At 40.1% G+C, this 12,515-nt stretch overlaps 1 long non-coding RNA gene across 4 annotated transcripts; it reads left to right on the top strand.

Annotated features, from left to right (window-relative positions):
* Positions 1–852: 852 nt before the first annotated feature.
* On the top strand, positions 853–12,271 carry LOC121873446. 4 transcript variants are annotated; one of them, XR_006090242.1, is made up of 3 exons: positions 853–1,144; positions 4,861–4,994; positions 11,809–12,271. It is a non-coding gene; the product is annotated as an uncharacterized LOC121873446 (long non-coding RNA). The 4 variants fall into 4 exon arrangements; XR_006090239.1 differs by having other exon boundaries at positions 863–1,144; positions 4,861–4,989; XR_006090241.1 differs by having other exon boundaries at positions 874–1,144; positions 4,861–4,973.
* The last annotated feature ends 244 nt before the right edge of the window (positions 12,272–12,515 follow it).

Genomic DNA, 12,515 nt, shown 5'->3' with positions numbered 1-12,515 from the left:
AAATGCCACACAGGGTACGAACAGTGCTCTCACTTAAACCAAGCATGCGGCCAACTCACACACACTCCTCTCTGAAGGCCGGTGATCACATTTAATTTCACGTCCATTGTGATTGTTTTTCATGCCTTTTTAGCTTTAGGCGTCCCAGAGGCAGATGTGTGTTTTACAGACATGCTCAATGGGGGAAACAGCATTTAACACTAAAAAGGTACGTGATAAACACAATGCAAATTGGAGCACAGAGAAGTAGTAGTGCTGGTGTGAACTGAGAAAGTGATACCCGGGAAGCTTGCTGGACGTGGTCAGAGTTGTTGTACAGAATACTTCATTATCTTCACCATTAAATGTAATAATCTTTATTATTACATTATTGTAATTATTATTATTATTATTATTAATATAAAATTTTTGATGTTGATATGACTGCGACTTTATAGTAATAACTTACAAGTACCTCAACAGGCATCACACGCGACTCCACTGCCAGGCGACCAGGTGAATACACGATGCAAATTTAAACTGTCTTGAGCGCGTTATTTAAAAAATAGGTGCGTGTAAATTAGCTTTTGGTATTAATTGAACAATCGCGTTGTTCCAAAAACGCTTAAATCAAACGCACGTAAAATGAGAGTTACCTGTATATAAAGTAAAAGCATAAAATCATTTTAACATTTGTGCTGAACTGATATTCCAGCCCAGGTGTGCCACAAGAAATATGAAGATTAGTTATTACAGAAAAAAAAAATTTAACCCAAAGTTGATTGTAAATACATAAATGAGGCATTTTCTCTCTTAATTATGTTAATAACTTTAAGCTTTGCATATCATCGTTTATCAATTTTGATACCTTACAAATACTAGTTTCTTTTTTACTTTTTCTACTTGTATGTTTCACTTCAGTTAATTAAACTTTTGTTTTGTGTAAGTAGTTTTGAAGAAAGCTACTTTATACAAATTATAATTTGTACAAAGCAACAGTGTACTGTAGTACTGTACTTTATTTTAAGTAATACTTCCAGATACTTTCTCCATCACTGTCTAAAGTGGACCTGAATTGAGCTGGACCTGATGTGAACTAGACTAAAGTGGGCTGGACGTGCAAGTGAATGAGATCTGAAGTTAATTGGACCTAAAGGACTAGATGGTAATTACTTGTAATTACTATTTTCTGGTACTTTGAATATTAGGAAGGTTCTACAGGCATTCCCCAGTTTACAAGAGAGTTCTGTTCCTGTAAAACCTTTCGTAAATCAGATAAATTTTTCCATAGACTCCCATTATAAAAGCCAAGATACTTTTCTATAATGAAAATACTAACCCAAAATGTCTTAACCCTTAAGCCCCGGGTGACGTTGCAGAACGTCCGCCTATTTTCCCATGACACAGTAGTGAGAGTTAACACTGTGGTGTTAATAACTTTAATAAAGTGAGGATATTACTTCAATAATTATGTAAGAGATAAAATCACAAAGTAACTTCATGAAATTACCGTTTACTGTATCTTAAAGTATAGTAGTTTTAATGCTCAAATTTTTATGTAAAAAATTGGGGTCAAACTATACATGCATAATATTTTTGAGGGGTTACAATTTATGCATTTCCATGGGTCATTTACAGTGAATGATAGTACCTGGTACAGTACATGCTTATGGTAGGTTAACCTTACCAGTAAGCTCCTTTATCCTGGGCTTGCCTGTCTACCCCAAGATCATTTTTTTATGTAGCTACAGGAAGAGCAGAACCTTTCGCTATATATGCTGCTTTAAATATACAAATGCCTGATAGAATTGATTTAGATATTTTTCTTTGCACCTGTGAGCTGTATGCCATGTTATGGTCAGAGTGAGGGAAGAGTGGACTAAAGTTAATTGAGCGGGAAGACTGCTGGAGACTTAATTGAAGAGTATTACAGTGAGGCAGGGAAGGCTGGTGATATGAATTAAAACTATACTCAAGTAACGTATATGTGGGAGAAACTTGACTAGAACATAAGACTTTACTGTACTGTTATAAGGGCCTGTGCCTCTTATAACAATTTTACTTATAATCATTGGTAGTGTGACGAGAGGAGGCTCGGGGGTATATGTAATGATAGTATCAAGTAATAGGGAAGAAATAACGGTAGATACTGTAGGTAAATAATAGACACAATATACAAATACAATATTTATTTAAACATTAAAATGGAGATAGGAGAAAGAATATATGTACCAACAGACGAAACCTGGTACTATGCCCTCAGGCTCAACATACTCACACCACTACTGGGTGGACATACTCAATAACACTCACACCACTACTGGGTGGACATACTCAATAACACTCACACCACTACTGGGTGGACATAGTCAATAACACTTAAACTCTTATCGTAACTTAGCACCATAAAGACCAAGGACAACTGCCACTACAACACTCAGTAGTCAGGAGTGATAATCAAGCAACCGCCATGGGGGTCCTGCCACCATGGGGTACTTTCCAATGAACTCTGAAGAACCCAGTGGAATAACACAACCACACCATAGCCCTACTGAGTTAGACACTCATCCACCAATGATGGGGGCTGGTAGTTGTGTGGGGCTTGGTGATCCGGGGTCACCTCGCGGGCCGAGCTTTAGGGTCAGACTGGCCAGCTATGGGGGCCATAGGTAGTCTGAAGTGTCTGACGGTCGGGTCTCACGAAGATAACTGATCCTACTGGACCTCGGACATCTCTCCAGACATAGTGGATACAACATCCACCCTACAGACACGGCCTAGGCTGTGTTAGGGACCTGTATGGGTGAAGGGGCGAGCACTTACTAACTGTGACAGCGACATCACGTTTCAGGGGACGTTAAAGACGTAAACATTACTTCACTCAGAGCATATCAACTGCGTTACTGTAACACTTGCACAATCAACTATTAATTGGGTCAAATCACTTAAAGAAGGGCGAATCACAACACAGAGTGGAATGACCTACCTGTATGGGTGAAGGGGCGAGCACTTACTAACGGTTGAAATGCCCGCAGCACCCTCACTCAAGCTAGGTCAGGGACTCCACCTACTTCTATTTCGATGAATTACTTTACTGTACACTCTGACGTTGAAACTGAGACTATGAACTCAGTTTCATTTCCTACTATTATCTTCACTAACAATGCTCTGACTGAGCTATCAAAAGCAAAAATTAAATTGATTACAAAGGGTTGGATGGCAACAGGTCCCAACATACAGCATCTTGCTACGAAATCTGCAGATTATATTCAAAGTTCCCTTTAGACAAAGACGGCCTCTCGATGACGTCATCAAGGAAACAGAGAAAACAGGGGACGTTTCCACTGGGGGACTCAGGTTTTGTGGACGTTTGAGCGTAAAATGAATCCTTAAGGTTTTTAGGTTAGCCGTCATCACGATCATGACACTGGGAAGGATGTTTTTGGACCAGCATGCTTGTTTGTCCAATGGTTCCAGGAGTCAGGATCCTCTTGGAGGAGAACCCTGGCCCTCGGACCTGGCATCAGCCAGGTTCAGGGACTCCCCATTTTTTTTTTCTTATTGTTGCCCTCCTCCTTTATCAACTGGAATGGACATTGTGAAGTCCAGCATAAACAAATGGAAATGAAATTGTAGAAGAAAAGTGCAAGATTTTAATGGTTTATTATGAGAATACTGTATTGTATTGGTGTAATGTCTGTATGTATTGTCTCTTTTCATCAGTCATCTATACAATAGTCACTTACCAATGTAATTTGAAGAATCATCAACTGCATTTGCCCCCTTTCCCCCACCCCTTTAGAACGGGGGTCAGAAGTCTGTTCTGGGAAATGCCTTACTCTCGGAACATTATATCTCCGTTCTAGAGGATTCGGACATTTCTGTATCTGGGATAAGGAGCTTCCTGGAGGAGGTAACTGACCCTAGGAGCAGCATTTGCTGTGTCTCGGAAGTCAGCGTTAGGCTGCGCAGGTTCCCTTTTTTTTAAGGGTTTGGAATTCCTCATCCAGGAAGTGCCAAACCTAGGACAAGGAGAGCCGGTCCTGAACTTGGTTAGCCTTTTTTTTATCCTTTTGAGCTGGGGTCAGGAGGCTTCTTCCAAGAGGTAAATGGCTTTTGGACCAGCATGCTTGTTTGTCCAGTGGTTCCAGGAGTTAGGATCCTCTTGGGGGAGAACCCTGGCCCTCGGACCTGGCATCAGCCAGGTTCAGGGACTCCCCATTTTTTTTCTTATCGTTGCCCTCCTCCTTTATCAACTGGAATGGACATTGTGAAGTCCAACGTGAACAAATGGACAGGAAATTGGAGAAAAGGATGGGCGATTTTTTGTATATGTATTTTAATGGTTTATGAACATAATGTTATTGTATTGTTTTTCTTCAGTCATGTATAGTCACTTACCAATGTAATTTGCTTTGATGCCTTCAGCAAAGAAAACACTTTAAACATAAGTAACTATAGTTTGAACAATGGTAAATAACCTTTGTTATTGAGTACCAAGTTAGTGTGATGACTTGCTGTACAGTACATCAGGGAATTACTAGCACCATAGGCTATTTTACTTGTTTGAATATAACCTTGGGTGCTTCAAACACCCCAAAAAAGACACCCAAGGCTATAGCCTTGGGTGTCTTCCAGGTATCACATATCATGCTGTGTGTCTTGGGTCGTGCATGGTTGATGCTGTATGTTGTTCTTATATCATGTTTTGGGTATTTTGACGCTCTATCTCTCTCTCTTTGTTTATCTTTCTCACACTCACACACATAGAAAAAATAAATAAAAACCCTAAACTCTCTGACTTAGATACATAATGAGATCATTAAAAGTTGAAAGTCACCATCATTGTACCAGAAAATTCACAATCTCTTCTCTCAACAGGTTGGAGGAAGGCATAAGGTCGAGCATGACCCAACACACACACAACCATTGCTGGTGTTGGCTGGGCAGAAGCCGTCACTTGTGCACCAAGATGTCTTCACGTTTTAGCTCTGGTCTATAGTCTCAAATGTAAAGTATGTTGAGTATTTCTCCTAAGTTAAGATGCAAGGTTGTATCTGATTGTGTGATTCAAGGTGATGGAATCTCAAAGGTATGTTGAATATTTCTTATAAATTAAGATGTAAAAATGTATCTGATTGGTGACATAAGATACAACATAGGTCAAGGATGAGTTGTCCTAATTTATTTAGTATGGATCAGGAAGCTGATTCTAGGACTGTAGTTAGCCTGATTAAAACTCGGGCCTTCGTTGATGAGCGGCAACAATTTGACAGTGATTACATGAGATCATCGGAATCGTCTGAGTGAGGTGAAAGTGTAAACCGATAAAGGATTTTTAATGCTAGATGCAATTGTATTTTTTAAAACTCAATCTCCACTGAGTTGGAGGTACAGCCCAGGTCAAGAGGCCTACAACCACAAAATCTTTGTCATAAGACAATTTTTTTTTTTAATTGAGTTGTGGTCATTGCTGTGATTGGCCACCCAAAGGCCTGATTTACCTTCTTCTCGCAATGGCCCGAGAACTTCAGCTCATTGTCAACATACACACCTAGGTCCTCACATTCAGTCTCAAATAGTGCAGTTTCTTCATCCCGTTGGGACATTTGATATGCCTCCTTACTGTTGGTACGCCCCAGGTGCATCCTCTTACACTTCTAGACTTTGAATCTCAGTAGCCATTTCTTCGACCTTTTTTGGAGCTGACAGAGATCCTTCTGCAGCTCTTCACAGTTTGCATGGTACTTGATTTCCTGAAATAACTTGGCATCATCAGCAACATTTGTATGGAGGAGTGTACAACGTCAGGCATGTTATTTATGAAATAAACAAACGACAGCGGGCCCTACACTGCCCTGTGGTACCCCTTTTGTGACAGGTACAGATGATGATTTTGTGCTATTAATCACCACACACTGCTTGCAGTCATATAGAAAGTCTTCTATCCACGCTAGGATATTTCCCCGAATACCGTACCCTTCCAGTTTGATTTTCAGCCTTTTGTGGGGTACACTGTTGAAAGCCTTGGCAAAATCTAGGTATAGGTTATCGATATTACCACCCCGTTCCAGAATATGGGTCCAAATATCCAATACTTTGAGCAATTGTGTTAAGCAGGAACGCCCCGGCATAAAACCATGTTGACAATCCTCTACAAGGTTGTTTCGTAGTAGATGTTCCATCACGGCATCTCTGATAGTACTCTCAAGTATTTTACATATTATGCTGGTCAGGCTCACCCCTCTATAGTTTTTCGTGGAGTGGCGATCACCCTTCTTGAGTATAGGACTCGCATAAACCACTTTCCAATCACTGGGGACCTTTTGTTCATCCAGGCATTTCCAAAACAGGATCTTTAGGGGCTCGGCAAGCTTGTTGCACAACTCTCTTAGCACTCTGGGATGCACAATGTCAGGGCCAGTACTCTTATGGACCTTCAGCTTTGACAGTTTATTTCTAATACCCTCTTCTGTGAACATAATGTGGGTCAGTGCTGTGTCGAACCGTTTGTCCCCAAACTCAGGAAGGTTAATCGCATCCTCTCCTGTGAACACCAAGGAAAAGAAGCTGTTCAATGCCTCGGCTTTATCCTAGTCAGAATCTGTGTAACTACCATCTTCAAGCCTCAGGTCTGATACTCCTACTCGCATTTTTAATTTCGACTTTGCATAGCGGTAAAACGCCTTTGGATTTGTCTTGACCTCACTTGCAACCAGCCTCTGGAACTCCTTTTCAGCCCTTCTACACCTACCTTTGCTTGTTTTCTGGCTCTTGCATACATCCTCCTGTCCTGCTCATCGCTTGACCCAACCTACGTCTTGAATTCTGGGTTTTCTTCTTAACTTTGTCAACCGCCGCATGGTTTATGTGTAGGGACCCCCTCATATTCCTAGAGGCACTGGGTTTGGTCTTGGGTATATATTTATAGATCAAATGGGTCACTTTACTAGTTATGATATTCAGCGTAGTGTATGTGTTCTTGTGCCTCAATGAGTTGGGCCAGTGGATTCCCCTCATCTCTTCCCTCATCCCATTGTAATTTCCCTTGTAATATTTGCACCTTGGCCTGGCCTTATCTTGAACTAGGTAACAGTTAAATCTGAAGGACAACACTATGTGGTGACTGATGCCAACTGGGGCAAGGTGTTCCAGTTTGGCCACCATACCCTCCTCATTTGTTTTGATGAGGTCTAGTGGCTTGGGTGTTTGCTCCCCTCTGTAATGTGTCGGGTCTCTAACATGATGGAACAGAAAATTATCTCTCAGAGTTTCTAAAAAAAGAGTAACAGGGTTATTCAAGTCATTTGGGGTGAACTCGTTTTTCCAGTCTATGTCGCCATAGTTAAAGTACACATGATATGGAGGTGGCTAGGGTTGAGCATTGCTGCAGTGTCTATTAAGGCTCTTAAGTTCCTTTGATTTAGTGGGCCACAGTTTGGGGATCTGTAGATACACCCGACGATAAGTAATTTAATTTTACACCATTTGGACTCTTCAAAAACATCCACTCCCTGTACTCTCACCTGGCTGGCTCTAAGGTCTTGCCTAGCATAGATAACCACACCCCTCTTGCAAGTTTTTTGAGAAAGGATCGTAAATGAGTCATATCCAGCTATACTGAACTCGCATTCCTCTGGGTCGATTCTCCTGTTCTTGTACTAACAGGGGCAGGATACTCAAAAACATTTATGGGACTGTATGTCGTTGTGTACCCCGTAACTGGACTTACAGTCTCAGATTGGCATACTCAAAACACAGATGGTATACTCAAAACAAATATTTGACATCGAACTCCGTTGGCACTCTTGAGGTTGTGTAACACTCTCAACCCGGATGTAGTAGTGACTAATTCCCTATTGTATAAAAATATAATAATAATATATGTTGTAATGTTGACTTGTTTTATCATAGAATAATGAAGAAAATATTTTGTATACCAACATACTGAAATATAATATTTCACTTTGTCTTTTTTGTAACTGTTTTGTTGCCATAATAAGCGGCTTGAGTGTTTGTATTTGTCTCAGTTTGGAAGAGACGCATCTTTTGTCTTCTTACAAATTATAAAGTATTTTTTACCAAAACAGAAGGTTTGTATTGTTCACACTTAGGGTAAAAATATGTTTTATGACTGAGTGAACTTGCAGATAGAACTTATTAATGTTGTATAGCCGTAAATATCCCTCAGTAATGAAAGCCAATATGAGGTCAAGTGAACATTCCTGCCAAGACTTCACCTTGTTTTTCTAATATTCAACCAATAGTCTTAGCCTATTTTCTTATGTATATGGCTTATGATAACATGAAAGGCTATAAATTTCCATAGGCTAGCCAAAATTAAACGATATTAAGCGTAACATATGGATTGCAATTAACTTGATTAATTGGGGCCTATATAACTCTTTTTCAGTCTTAGACAAATAAATGCTTAAACTTGGGGCCTACTTAATTTAGTTAGAACATGAGGATTATTTGAATAAGAAATTATACCAATAGGTTATAGGTTAGAGAGGTTTGGTTATGTTATGGTATGTTAGGTTAGATTAGAGAATGTGTACATGGTTTTTTGGTGAGTGTCAGGCCGTCAGTGAGACACTTTGTCTAGCAGCTACCTTAGGCCTAGTTCCAGACTTTCAACATTATCATAGGTAGAGTATTAATTTAAGAAAATTTACGGCTAATCCGATATAATTTCAGGTTTTAAATTGTTGTTTTTTGTATGAACTTGAAGACAATTCAGACCAAATGTCCCCAACATTGAAAGGAAAACACCAGGGTCTAGGCTAAATGAGTAATTTAAGAGAAGTGATTTGTCATTTAGGTTCGGCAAAGCTATGTTATCAATAACCAATTTATTTGAATTTGCCCAGAATAGTGTATACTTCAGCCTCACTGAAATTAGGCCGTCTCTTCTTGGCTGGTGTTCCTTCCATGTTTACAAAATAATATTATGTGCGTCGCTCTCAGCTGATTTCTCCTTCTCTTGTGATTGGTTGATGATTTTGTTAACTGAGCGCTGATTGGCCAACTAGCTCCTGCACTGACATCTACCTTCCGACAAGAGAACTTAATTTACAGGGTAAACACTAGAGTTATGAATACTTACGAAAGGCTTACGGAACTGTAATTAAATTTTGAGTATGCTAAATTTACGGTACTGTAAAGATTCGACAATATATGGTACTGTATCATGCTAAAAGACATAACTTATGAGGTGTTTTGAGTATCCGGCCCCAGTTCTGCAACTCCTACAATATCTGGTTGGTGTACCTTCAGTAGTGTTTCAAACTCCTCTCTCTTATCAAGAAACATGTCAGAATTAGTGTACATGACATTCGAGCCAGAATTTGTTCTCGGTAATGTCTCTGCTCTTAGTAGTAACACCCCCCCCCCCCATTCTCAGAAGCTGCAGCATTTGCTAAGTACACTGTATGTCATTGTTTACACCGTGCTCGCCTCCTCCCGGGTGGGGGGTGCGCTGTTGCCCCCTTGTCTCTGTGTTGGCACACTTGCTTCCACTACCCTCTCCCTGTTCCTCCTCGACTCATCCCTTCTCTGCTTCAAGCCCTGCAGGAGCTTCCTGTGCTGTTCCCTCTGCATTACCGTGCATTCTGGGTGAATGAATACACTCCAAGATGCCTCGCTCCTTGCTCAGTTTTTTGCCTGCCGAATAACCTTCCATTTCTCCTCCTCACTCACTAGTGTGATCCTGGGGGGACCAGGCTTATCTCCCTGCTGTTGTCCCAGCCTCCTCACATCCTGGGAGGGTTGATGGCATCTTCAGAACCTCTGTACAAATATTCTTAAACTACATCTTATCGTGTGTTATCTTACTCTAAGTTCCCTCCACCTGGCTCTCAGGGACTCCAAAACCTATTACATTGTTCCTGCGCTGGAAATGTTCCAGTTGTTCCTCCTCTTCCCTAACAGTAGGTCCGTTAATTTCCATTTCTTCGACACACTGCTTCAGGGTTCCTAGCTGCTGTAGAACCTGTTCTGATCCTAAATTACTCTCCGCCACCTCCAGTAGCCCTGCTAATGCCTCGGCATAATTTCTCTTAACAACTACCTCCATTATATCGGCTACTTCCTCAGTCTTAGCAAGGATCTCTTTCCCAACTTGTCGTAGTTTGGCAACCAGCAAGGCTCTAGCGTCATCTATTTTCGTCCTTGGGGAACTCGTTCCCCTTTGGCTTGCAATCGCCTCTTTCACCTTGACTATGCAGTCAGGGCAATACCAGCAACAGCCTTCATGCTTTACAGCAGCTTGCATCGTCCTAAATGTTGCATTAGTCAGGCCTGTATCATCCATATCTGTTATCCCCGCATTAATCTCATATCATACTCATGGTTGTTGTTGGGGGGGGGTGCAGACTGTGTATAGATCTACATTTATTTAAGAATAAAGAAAAAAAACAGTACTTAGCTGCCCTCTGCTGGTTTTATCCTCCCCTGTTGCCTTTAGGGTTGTCTTCTCTTATTTTTTTTTCAGTTCACTTCTGCAATTTGTCAGTATTTACGTGCTATCTCTATGTACACTGCATTGTGCTATGACTAATGGATTTTATACACCCTTTCAGTCCTTAAGAAACCCAGAAAAATAAAATAAATCTTTCTTTGGGGCAGTAATAGAATGCCTTTTAGGATGGCCAAACTTGTTGATTATATTTTTATTTTTTTATTTTAACTATTATTTCCTTATACTACAGTACTTTCTTTTCCCGTTCTCGTCTATATCTCTTGGTGCTATCACTGTGTACACTGTATCTCCCTGTGAATGGTGTATTGTAGGCACAGTTTCAGTCCATGAGAAAACACACAAACAAAATTTTTGACCAAATATACTTTTCTCTCAGAATTATAATTTAAGGGGTTTAACTAATTAGATACATCCAGAATAACACACACACCTAAATCTCAACTTGGAAACCCATAGCTGGCAAGTAATTAACATTGTGAACCTTGGTATTTTTTTCATTACCAGTTGGGATCAGGAGACTTTATGGAGAGATGAGTGATCCAGAGACCATTAGCCTGGTCCAGGGGTCAGCAGTCTGTTGGTCTTAGGACCAGTATTAATCTGGTCTAGGGACCCCCCTTTATTTTTCTAAGTTAGGGTAATGTCTGAAATGTTTAGCCTAATTATAATTCAAGGATAAGTTGTCCTAATTTATTTAGTATGGATCAGGAAGCTAATTCTAGGACTGTAGTTAGCCTGATTAAAACTGCACAGCTTGTTACCTCAAAATACCATGTGCGTTGGGTATGTGTGGCCTCCCTCACAGGTTCACTGTCAAATCTCTCATCTGGAAGTTTTTGACCAGAGAACTGGAAGAGAATTCTCTCTGGAGGAAAGAACTTCAGATGACCCTTACCTCTTAGCTCAGAGATCAGGTTATTTTGCTAGGAGGTGCCTTTTGCTTGGACCAGCATTAGTTGTGCAGAGAGGTGCTGGTAGCCTAAGGGATGGTCGTGCACCAACTAGTGTTTAATAAAGTCATCATATTGTACAAGTTTATATTTGTTCATCATGTACTACAAATACACAATGTAAGTCCACTAAACCAAGGATAATTTAGGAAGGACATCCAAAGATTATTTCCATTAAAGTATGGGATAAATAAATCGTTAGTTAGTCATTAAAATTACCATCCAAGTTCACATTGGCTCTTGTGTTGTGAAGGTGTAAATATTAACTAACTCCTTGTAATTCTGCACTAATACACTTGTCACATACATACATACACACCATTGTTAAGTATTTTATCTAAGTGCCATACATATGGTGTATCTTGATATTTCTGTAATAAGTTGTACTCGACACAGGAGGAGACGTCTGGTCCTGCAGCAACACAGCACAGCACCTTATATCACGGCTCCTGTACAGAAGAAAACTTATCTACTGATTCTTGGCAGATTATGTTACCATTTGAGGTGAACTGAAGCCTTGATGTAATAGTGATTGAAGACTACAGTACAGGAGGAGAGAGAGTGTTATCTGTCATTGGTATTAGAATAGTTAGCAACTGTGTGTTAGTAACTTACAGGGTTCAGTTTAACACAGATAGGCTCATCATATATTTTAATAAAGTACAGGTATCCCCCAAGATACTTACAGTATGTCCAATAAATGAACAATCATAATTACAAAAATATCAGTTTGACTTTTAACAAATTCCCCTCAGTCACACGGTCAGTATAGCCCAGTGGTGCATTGGCACTATTGCAGAATGTTGGTTGTGTTTAATGTATTTATTATTTTACAAGAATTATATTGGTGAAAAACCCACCAGTTGACTGATTTTTCCCTCCCAGAACATAATACAAGAGTTCTACCATTCAATATGTTTTTTAACTGAGAACCCTTAGTGCTATACAGTATGTTAGAGGATACCTGTACATGTAAATTAATGTACAGTACTGTAGGTTCACCTGTTGGGGAAGTGAAGGCAGTGTTAATCACAAGGTTCAATATACAGTACACTGCTCTTAATGGACCATCATGCTTGTGTGGATTAACCAAACACTACTTA

This window comes from Homarus americanus, unplaced genomic scaffold, assembly GCF_018991925.1.
Source record: "Homarus americanus isolate GMGI-L3 unplaced genomic scaffold, GMGI_Hamer_2.0 scaffold10104, whole genome shotgun sequence".
Taxonomy (NCBI): domain Eukaryota; kingdom Metazoa; phylum Arthropoda; class Malacostraca; order Decapoda; family Nephropidae; genus Homarus; species Homarus americanus.
The sequence above is the reverse complement of the archived record's forward strand: the minus strand, read 5'-3'. Positions and strand labels throughout refer to the sequence as shown.